Below are 11,252 nucleotides of genomic sequence, written 5' to 3'. Positions count from 1 at the left end.
TAAATAATAAAAATATACATTTAACTGTAAGGTTTCTATTTCCAGTATACTTCATCCTTTTGTATAGATTCATTTTTCCATCTGAAAAAATTTCATTCTTCCATGAAGGATTTCTTCTAACACCTCATGACATACTGACCGGCTGGTGAAGAATCATTCCAGCTTTTGTATTCAATTTTGAAAGCTATTTTCCCAAGGTACAGATTTCCAGAGAGGCAGTTTGCTTTTTTATTGAAGTACTTTAAACATTTTTCACATTTCCTTCTCTCTTTCATTTATTCTGATAAGAAAACCACTGTCATCTTTATTTTTATTCCTCTGTACCTCTGTCTTTTTTCTCAGATTACTCTTAAGATGTATTCATTAGCATTAGTTTTGAGAAATTTGATTCTACCATGCTTTCACATTGCTTTTATTTTCATGGTTGCTCTATTTGTGTGTGTGTGTGTGTGTGCTTGAGTTTCATTGTAATTTTCTTATATATGTGGGTTTACAGTTTTCATCAAATTAGAAATTTTCCAATTGTAACATCTTTAGTGTCTCTTATCTATATAGGATTGCTATGAATCGGAACCAATTCAACAGCACTTACCAGCAACAACAACAATATTATCTTCAAATGTATATTTTCTATTCCCTTACATCAGAGTATCCCAATTACACCTTTGCTAGGCTGTTATAAGTTGTCTCAGAGCTCAGTTATGTTCTGCTTATCATTTTTTTTCTCTTTATTGTGAACTGAGTGATAGTTTATATGAGAGAACATCAGCTTTATACCATCATTTTACTGCAATGATTAGTCTCCTTGTGCATCATCATTCAACAATACTTGCTTCCATTCCCCTTGTTTTTCTTTTTTTATGGGGGGGGGGGCAAGGAGGGTGGGGAGATGTACACAAAATACCACTCAGGAATATATAATAATGTAAACAACCAAAGGGCACATTCTGCAAGCCTGCCTCCTGGCCTTAAGCACCCAGTCCCTGTTTTTCCGTGTGTCTAGAGTCCTTAGCTGCTCCCTCTCTCCATGTCCTCATCTCTGTCTGCATCTCTAACATCACTGCTTCTCTGGAAATGGTCCCACATTCTGCTTGTGCTCTTCTCCCTTGACAGTCCTAGGGTCCTCTGTATCTGGACTATAAGATTAACTACTCCCATGTTTTTGTTACAAAACTTCTACCTTTACAGTTGTGATAGTCACAATTAGTCATGAAAACAATTATTCACTATTGAATCATAAGGATCTTATCCCCATCTCTTTTCATCAGATCTGTCTAGACAAGATGAAAACTATTTAGTGGGGACTCTAGCTTCCCCTGCACACTCTGAAACTAAGCTCCCTCTTGAATATGTGTAAGCCAGTCACTTCATGCCTTTTTTACCCCTCATTTTACGTAGCCAATGTCTAAATTGCCCATCCTTATCTACTTCGGACATATTGTCAGGAGGGACCAGTCACTGGAGGGACTTATCATGTTTGGTAAGGTGGAGAGGGTCAGCGAAAAAGAGGAAGACCCCCAACGAGATGGATTGGCCAAGTGGCACCATGAATGGACTCAAGCATGGCAACAGTAGTGAGGTTGGCCCAGGATCGGGCAGTGTTTCATTCTGCTGTGCAAAAAATTACTATGGGTCGGTACCGACTTGATGGCACCTAACAACAACAACAATCTACCCTGTATACAGAGGGGATAGGATTGATACTTAATGTGAACACTCCTTCCCTCTCAGTTGGTATTTTGAGCTATTACATCCATGAGTAAAGGTCAAGTTCATCAAATTATCTGCTTATCATTTTTAATCCCTTTTTTGTGTTTCATTTTGGATATTTTCTTTTGATCGGTTTTTGATTTATGAGAATGAGTCACAAATTATCTGCCCTCTGGCTGTAGAACTTATTTTAATCAACTTTTAGAAAAGACAATTACATTGTGTTTTTTTTACATAATCTCCTTGGTTTTCAGTACACATTGTCCATCTGTCGACAAGCTTTTGCATAGGCTGACTGGGAGCCATGAATGCACTGCTGTCTTCACCAATTCATCAGAAGTGAATCTTTGTCCTCAAAGTGCTGCTTTCAGGGACCAAACAGGGAGGGAGGATGCTTTAACATCTCAAAAGGAAGCTTTAGGAGAGTGTCAACAGGTGGGCAGAGGTGTGTGGATGTACATTGTCATGCAAGATAAAAATGCCCTTGGATAGCAATCCTCTGTTTTCAATCTGAAGTTTGGCCTCAGCTCTTCAGTGAGCATCTGATTGTAGCAAGCACTGCTGATTATGGAACTTTTTTTCCTGATAATGTGCTAATACTGGTCCTTGATAATCTCAGAAAATTGTAAGCATCAATTCCCCAGCTGAAGAGTGACTTTGGAAATTTTTCTTGCTCAGTGATTGAGGATGTGTCCATTATATATTCTGTCATTTACTATCAGGCTTGCAGTGATGAATCCATGTCTTGTCACTAGTTACTATTTATTGAAAGAAACGTTTACCTTCTGTGAGAATAAAAGTGGGCGGCTGAAAGTAGGGCTCAGAGCAAGAATCCCCACTTCAGGTATAAGAGCTTGCTCTGAGACCTGCTTCAGGCAGGGGGCCATAAGAACAACCAGGCATGGCTAGGCAAGTCCCCAACAGAATATCTTAAGAGACACAAATGCAGGGTAAAGAGCACACTAGTAAAACTGTCACAATTGAAGACTCACAGGCCAGGTGGCCAGAACAGATAACAGATAAGATGAGGGCGGCAGGACTGGAAAAAGTCTTAGTACTATAGGTTACTTATGTTTAAATCTATTGGATCCCTTGGTTTCTGAATGCTCCATTGGGTAAAAGTTGTAATCCTAGTTTGCATATCCCCCTCGCATGGTGTGTCCCAAAACCCTATATAAGGTGTGGTTTGTGAACTGCTTGGGGTCGAGCTTTGGTGAGCTGATGCAGTAACACTGCTGTAACACTGCTGTAACACCGCTGAACACTACACTGCCAGCCGCCACTCGACCCTAGCATGCTAGCTTGAATAAAGCCCGCCTGCTTTTGCATTATCTTTGTCTCTTGGTCTCCTTATTGGGTGGTGGTCTCGGACCCTAACACTTCCTTTGAATATCAATCCAAATTTTGTTTTCAGAGATCTTAATGCGTCTTTTCATGCTCTCCTGTGAGTTGTTTCAGTACCCATCTCACACAAATTTTTCAAAACCCAACTCTGTCGTGGATTATTTCATGAGTAGAGCCATGACTGATTTACAAATGAATTGTCACAAAATCCACTGTCACTCATGTATTTGACAGAATAATTTCATGTGCACACTCAATGCCATCAGTCATAGACTTGGACTGGCATTTTAACTGGACTGCAGATAATATTTGACTCACGCTCATACTAATCTTTTCTACCACTAAGATTTCTGTCATTAAGCCAATTGGGTGTACCATTTTTCAATTAATACATTGTATTTTTCATATCGAGAAGTTTTCTTTTTATTTCTTATATTTTCCTTCTCACTTAACTATTGCCACCTATTATATATAACAGGGTTATAACAACACTGTTAACATTATTTTTTGCTAATTCTAACAGTTCTGGGTCAATTTAAATTGACTGGCTTTTCTCCTCATTATATTGGTCTACCGGTGAGTGGAAGTGGGGGGAAGGCAGCAATGAGTTCAACCACGCTCCATAGACTCCTGTTAATGTGGAGATGACAGAGAGAAGAGGAAGGGCTGGTTGGTCCAAAGTGTGGTGAGTCCTGGGGACTCCTGAGCCCATGGACAAAGACATAACTATGGAGGGCTAAAGCTGAGAGTGAAGCATCAAGGTGATATGAAATGAGGGGGTGACGGATAAGAATGCCCAAACTTGTAGATAGTACCCATTTGACCTAGTCTCGATGGCTTGATGATCAGAACTTGACTAGAGGAAGATAAAAAAAACAAACATTTTTTGATAAAGGAAACAAATGTAAATTGTGACAATTTGATGAACTAGACCTCTACTTATGGATGCAGTAGGTCAAAATACCAACTGAGAGGGAAGGAGTCTTTACATCAAGGATCAATCCTATCCCCTCTGTATATAGGGTAGGTAGGGATGGGCAACTTAGAAATTGGCTACCTAAAATGAGGGGGCAATAAAAGTACAAAGTAACTGACTTACAAGTTTTCAAGAGCAAGCTTAGTTTAAGAGTGTGCAGGCTAAGGTAGAGTCCACACTGAATAGTTTTCATTATATTTAGATGGGTCTGGTGAAAAGAAATGGGAATAAGATTCTTATGATTCAATAGTGAATAATTGTCATCATGACTAATTGCGACTGTCACAACTGTAAAGGTAGAAGTGTTGTAACCAAAACAGGGGAGTAGTTACTCTTATGGTCCAGGAATAGAGGACCCTAGGACCATCAAGGGAGAAGAACATTAACGGAATGTGGGATCCTGTCCAGAGAAGCAGTGATACTGGAAATGGAGGCAGAGATGAGGACATGGAGAAAGGGAGCAGCTGAGGACTCTAGACACATGGAAAGAGAGGGACTAGGTGCTGGTAACCAGGAAGCAGGCTTGTAGAATGTGCCCTTTGGTTGTTTAAATAATTATATCGTTCTGAGTATCTTTGTGTACATCAAAAAACAACAACAACAACAAAAACCCTAGAGAGAATAGAAGCAAATACTGTTGAATGATGATGCATGGAGAGGATTGTAATCATTGCAATGATACAAAATACATAGGATGAGTGCAAAACCAATGTTCTCCCATTGTTCTCTCAATTTATCAAAAAAGGTTTTAAAAATAATATAAATAAATAAATAAAGCTAAATAAAATGTAAGCTGAAATTTGGAGAGCCAAATAAGCAATACGGAAAGAATTAAGGAAGACAAGCAAGGACTAAAGAAGCTGGAGAACTTAGTTGACCAAACCATATTGGCTGGTAGACTTTTGAGGACTGGTAATAATGACAACTGTGACCCATGTAGAATACTTACATTTTGCTTTATAATTAAAATCACCAATCAAGCAATGCAAATGCTACATAATAGATCTCCCTGTTTCTCAAAGAGGGGCTCTCAAAATTTTTGGCCTAATAAGTCTATACAAAGTAATATGTCTGCCAGCTCAGTAGAGTTTAAAACTATAGATTTGCAAAACATATGGCCATCAAAGTATTCCAAAAGAGTCAAACCCATTTTGATTCTGGCTCATAGTGACCCTATAGGATAGAGTGGACCTGCCCCTAAAGGGTTCCAAGGCTATGAATCTTTATGGAAGCAGATTACCCTATCTTTCTCCGTTGGTGGCTGGTGGGTTCAAACTACTAACCTTTGGATTAGCAGCTGAGTACATTGCTACCAGGGTTCCATCATCAATGTATTAGTACTCATAATATATAAACAATACATAGAAACCAATAACAAAATGACAACCAAATGGAATAATGAACAAAACGAATGGAATATGAGAGTCTTTGACGTACTCATTAAATGTAAGGATGACATGACTTTGTCTTCCTTTCTTTAGCCGTGTTGCCAGGAGGGACCAATCCATGAAGAAAGATAACATGCTTGGTAAAGTAGAAAGTCAGTAAAAATAGGAAGACCATCAACAGGATGAACTGACATAGTGGCTGCAACAAGGGGATCCAATATACTTATAATTATGAGGATGGCACAGGACCAAAGAATGTTTGTTCTATTGCCGTGAATCAGAAATGGCGCCACAACATCTAAGCACAATAATCTAATTTAATAAGAACACTTTACTATCAAATGTTCTACATTTCACTAATGAAGTTATGACATAATGTAACCTACCATTATAACCCATTCATCAGTTTCCTTCAATTGTTAGCTGTCATCTAGTCAGTCCCTCATTCATGGCAACACAATGGAATTAAATGCTTCCCAATCCTGCCCCATCTGCATAATCAGCTGCAGATCAGGATACAGGAGTCACGAGAATTCATTGGCTGATTTTCAGAAGCAGATCCTTAGGTTTTCATTCCTATTCCTTCAATTGTTGTTGTTGTTAAGTGGTGTTCTGACTCATAGCAACCCTGTACAGGGTTTCCAAGATGCTGGGTTTGAACCACTAAATTGCAGGTAGTAGCTCAGTGCTTATCCTATAGCATCACACCAGGACTGCCTACCAGTGACATTCTTGAATACCTGATGACAAAGTGGTTCAAACCCAGCATCTTGGAAACCCTGTACAGGGTTGCTATGAGCTTTGACTGTTTTGGTTATGTGTTATCAATTCAGTTCTGACTCATAGGGACTCTGTATAAGGTTTCTGAGAAACAGCTGGTGAGTCTGAATTGCCAACCTTGTAGTTAGCAGTCCAGTGCTTATCCTAAAGTACCACACCAGGATGCCTGAGCTTTGACTATATACTATTTTATTAAATCCAAGATGCTCATTTTTCATAGATTAATATCTCACAAATCATATTGCATTTATGTCATCTCAAAAATAAGGTAAATACAGTCATAACTATGTATTAGTTTTTTAAAAACCTATCTGAAAAATTCTATTAAGATCACCAGCATAAAGGAGTCTCATATTCATTAAAACATGGTATTTTTCTACAGAAATTTTAGTCCTTAGTAGCAAAACTTTCTCTGCCACAATCAATACATCCTTTTTGTGTGTGTGTGTGTATGTGGTAATATTAAAATTTTAGCCAAAAGTCAGAAGCATTCTTGTCACAAACATCAATAATTTCTATCATATGGAAATTTATTCTCCTTAAAACCAATATTCACTGCCCGTTTCAATGAAATGATGTAGTTTATAAGCTTACAGATTAGTTTTGAGGAGGCACACATAGTAAAACAAAAGAGATGATATAAATTTTATAGGAAGTGCATCACCTCTCACATAAATAATTTTTTCAAATATTACCAGAAGGTTCAAATATGTTCACTTCAAAGTTCTTTATTTTAAATGGCATACTTAGGCATACAACTTTGTAAATAGTAATTATTTTCACAAATATATTCATAAACAGATGTTTTTAGGAATAAAATGAGTCCTAAATTCAGAAAATATGCAGGTTGAGTGCCACAGGGTATAGAAATGTGAGAATAATAAAAAAAAAAAAAAAGAAAGAAAGAAAAATACATTTGTTTCTGCTTCCAAGGCAGTGAAAATAGATTTCTAGTTGTATCTAATTTCTTTCCACTAATTGGTTAATTATGCAAATTGAGATGAGACACTTACCATTTCTAAAAGAAAATTTCTATAATTGTGTAGCCAAATCATAACTTTAAAAAATAAAAATAAAAAACCAGGTCATATGTGCCTTGTATTTTTAATTTTGTTGTTGCTGTTAAGTGCCTGGAGTTGGTTCCGACTCATAGCAAAGAGCTGCTAGTGAATTTGAACCACTGACGCTGTGGTTCAAACAGACCTTGAGATCCAGTGCTTTATCCCATAGAGCCACGCCAGGGTGTAGGGAAAAAAAAAAGAGAAATGAAAATAGTAGTTTTGTTAGCAGAGAAGCATGACAATGACAAGGTAACAAATAAGATTAACAAGAAGAATGGCAAAATTAATACTTGTTCTTGTTGTTGTTAAGTTCCTTTGAGTAATTTCTGACTCATAGCACCCTTGAAAGGGGTTCTGAGAGGGAGCTGGTGGGTTTGAACCACCGACACTGGAGTTCACAGTCTAGTGCTTATCCTACAGCGCCACACCAGAAGTCTTTATTTTCCACCTTTTCAGAGTGTTATTCAGAAGGTAATGTTAATATTAGTGGCAAGAGCTTCTCTAGATGCTAAGTGTAGCGGAGTATCAGACATTAACACTCATCAAGATTGTAGGAAAATTTCAGGGAGGCATGATGGAGAAAGAGATTCTCAGTTTTGTGAAGCTACAAAGCTACTGCTGTTGTAAATCACAAAAGTGAAGACCAAAACTACTCAAACAAACCATCACACAATCCTATAACACATTTTCCCTCTTAATTTATTGTTAGGTGCCATCAAGTTGGTACCAACTCATAGCGACCCTCTGCACAACAGAACGAAACACTGCCCAGTCCTGGGGAAACCTTACAATTGTTGCCACTCTTAAGCCCATTGATACTGCCACTTTGCCAATCTATCTCACTGGGGGTCTTCCTCTTTTTCTCTGACCCTCCATCTTACCAAACATGATATCCTCTTCCAGGGACTGGTCCCTCCTGACAATATGTCCAAAGTATGAGAGATGAAGTTTGGCCATCCTGGCCTCCAAGGAGCACGCTTCTTCCAACAGCTATTTGTTCTTTTGGCAGCCCATGGTACTTTCAATATTCTCCTCCAGCACCATAACTCAAATGCATCAATTCTTATATGGTCTTCCTTATTCACTGCCTCTTGGTCCATGTACAGATTTTTCATCAGCACAATTAAGTGTTCAGGAATACTTCAAACATATTGTCAGGAGGGACCAGTCACTGGAGAAGGATATCATGTTTGGTAAGGTGGAGGGTCAGAGAAAAAGAGAAAGACCCCCCAGTGAAATTGATTGCCCAAGTGGCAGCATCAATGGACTCAAGCATGACAACAGTAATGAGGTTGGCCCAGGATCAGGCAGCATCTCGTTCTGCTGTGCATAAGGTCGCTATGGGTTGGTACCAATTTGATGGCACCTAACAACAACAACAACAGGAGTTGTATGTAAGCAGGACATTCATAATCTGGGGAGTCCTATATATAGATGTTTGCTTTATAAAATGAATGAATCATTGAGATGAAAATATTTAAATTCTATAGCAGTTTTCAAAGAGTGATAAATCAATCCATGATATGGGTTCTCTAGGTTTTAACAAGGAATTAAAAAAATGACAATATTTACATTGTTTATTTCAATTAAGCTATAGTTGATCTAATTGATGTGTTTGATGTAAGTATACAACCTAAATGCTGGTGACTATAAATAAGAATGAGCAGAAAACACCAGCATAAATTTCAGGCAAAGAAACTTGCTATTGCTAACTGAACCAAAAGAGCAATTACTGTATACAATTTAGCCATTAATAGCTGAAACAGCAATGAAGAAGTGACAAGTTTGTGATATTTTTCCACTTGATAATTTCCATTCTGTTTGTAGAAGTGAGAAATAACTTTTATTAAATCAAAGGGCAAATCCATTAATTAATGAGGCATACCATCATTAGGTAAATGTGCAATTTAAAGAAGTGTTTTGTTTCTTTCAAAATAGAAATACTATTGATTTTATCTGATACTAAAAGAAATAAATGATGTATATAAAATAATTCAGACAGTTAAGAAAAATATAAAGGTGACAATAAAATGTATAACAGTGTTAGCCACTTTGTACATCTTAATGTGAATTTTTCCAAACATTCATCTATGCAAACAGATACTTTTGTTGTATTTTTCAAAACTCATCAAAACTGTACCCTTTTCTAATTAATAACGTAACTCAGCTATTTTCAATATGAGAACATAAAGTTCTAAAACATAATTTTAGTGGCTCATGTATGTTACCTAACCAATTTTGCAAAGACTGTCTTCCTAGTCATGTGTAGATACTGAAGTCTCTGATCTATAGCTTGTGTTAAGCTAGTGTTTTAACAAAAATCCTCTTCAATGCCAGGAGAAAAGGAAGAAGAAAACATCTCCCAATTGTGTACATTAGCTTTGTGTCCAAGTATGCTTTTAACATTTAGCCATACTTGCATTGAGACTTCTTGTCCTTGTTGTTAAGTGCCATCAAGTCTGTTCCAACTCATAGTGATCCTGTATAGGATTTCCAAGGAGTAAGTAGCTGGTGAGCTTGAACCACCGACCTTGCATTTCAAACCGACTTTGCAGTCCATTGCATTAACCCACAGCGCCACATCAGGACGCCTGCATTGAGACTAGTTCAAGGTAAACAATTAGGTGCTCTCTGATAGCATCTGAATATACTCTTCTTAAATCTGATCCTAAAACAAACAAACAAACAAACAAAAAAAAAAAAACCTGAATTATGGAGACTTCATGTATTACAAAGTAGAACTGTTCCATAGGATTTTCTAGGCTGTAATTGTTATGGAAACAGATAGCCAGGGTTTCTTCCCTGGCGCTATTGTTGTTAAGTACCATGGAGTCGGTTCTGACTCATCGTGGCCCTACACAGGATTTCCAGGGCTGTAAATCTTTGCGGTAGCAGAACGCCTCATCTTCCTCCCATGGAACAGCTGGTAGTTTCGAACTGCTGACCTTGAGATTGCCAACCGGATTCGTAACCACTACGCTACCAGAAATCCTTAGGTGGTCTCTAACCACCAACCTTCAGGTTAGTTGTTATGTGCCATGGAGTCATTCCGACTCATAGGGACAGGTTAGTGGTCTAGTGCAAAAGGTTTGTGTCTCCCAGAAGCCTAATGTGCACGGGTATTTGAAATGTTCTGATTTCACAAAGAACCCTCCCTGCCTCCTCCTTTATGTCCTTAGTCATTCATGAGGGCCAGATGGCTACTGGCAGTTATAATTTGGGGGCAGTGAATCAGGCGCCTTCCTATGCCACACAAATTCTTTGATCAGCAAAACAGACAGGTTCAAATAGACAAATACCAAAATTTACTAATAAAGCCAGCTCTGTTTCTTCTGGAGCTAGCAACCAGGATCCCTCTCTGCGACTACAGGCTGCCATATATTTGAGTCAGGGAAAAGATAGGAGCTCTGATCGCGTAGTGGTTAAAAGTAGGGCTGCTATCCTCAAGGTCAGCAGTTTGAAACTACCATCCGTTCTACAAGAGAAAGAGATGAGGATTTTTGAGTAAACATTTACAGTCTCAGAAACCCTATACAGGATTGCTATGAGTCGGAACCAACTCCAAGGCATGTAACCACCACCACCAAACATACAGAGGAGTGCTAGTGGGGTGCTGTGGGTTAATGTGCTGGACTGCAAGGTCGATTTGAACCGCAAGGTTGGCGGTTTAAGCTTTGCCAGCCACTCCTCCGAAACCCTACATAGGAGCACTATGAGTAGGAATTGACTTGGGAGTAACAATAACAAAAGACATACAGAACACCGAAAGTCTCCTTTATGAAGTTGCCTTTTTCAGTATTTTCGCAGCTGCTGTAAACTGTTGACTGGTTTCCAGAGTTCCCACAAAGTTGTTTTTGCCAACTTGTTTGTTTTTGGATGGGAGCATGAAAATACTTAGACTTCCTAGAAATTTGGAAGACAACTGTCTGGTCGACTAATTGGAAGAGATTAATGTTTGTGCTTATTCCAAAGAGAGGTGACCCAACAGAATGC

This window comes from Chrysochloris asiatica, unplaced genomic scaffold (assembly GCF_000296735.1).
Source record: "Chrysochloris asiatica unplaced genomic scaffold, ChrAsi1.0 scaffold00051, whole genome shotgun sequence".
Classification (NCBI taxonomy): Eukaryota; Metazoa; Chordata; class Mammalia; order Afrosoricida; family Chrysochloridae; genus Chrysochloris; species Chrysochloris asiatica.
The sequence above is the reverse complement of the archived record's forward strand: the minus strand, read 5'-3'. Positions refer to the sequence as shown.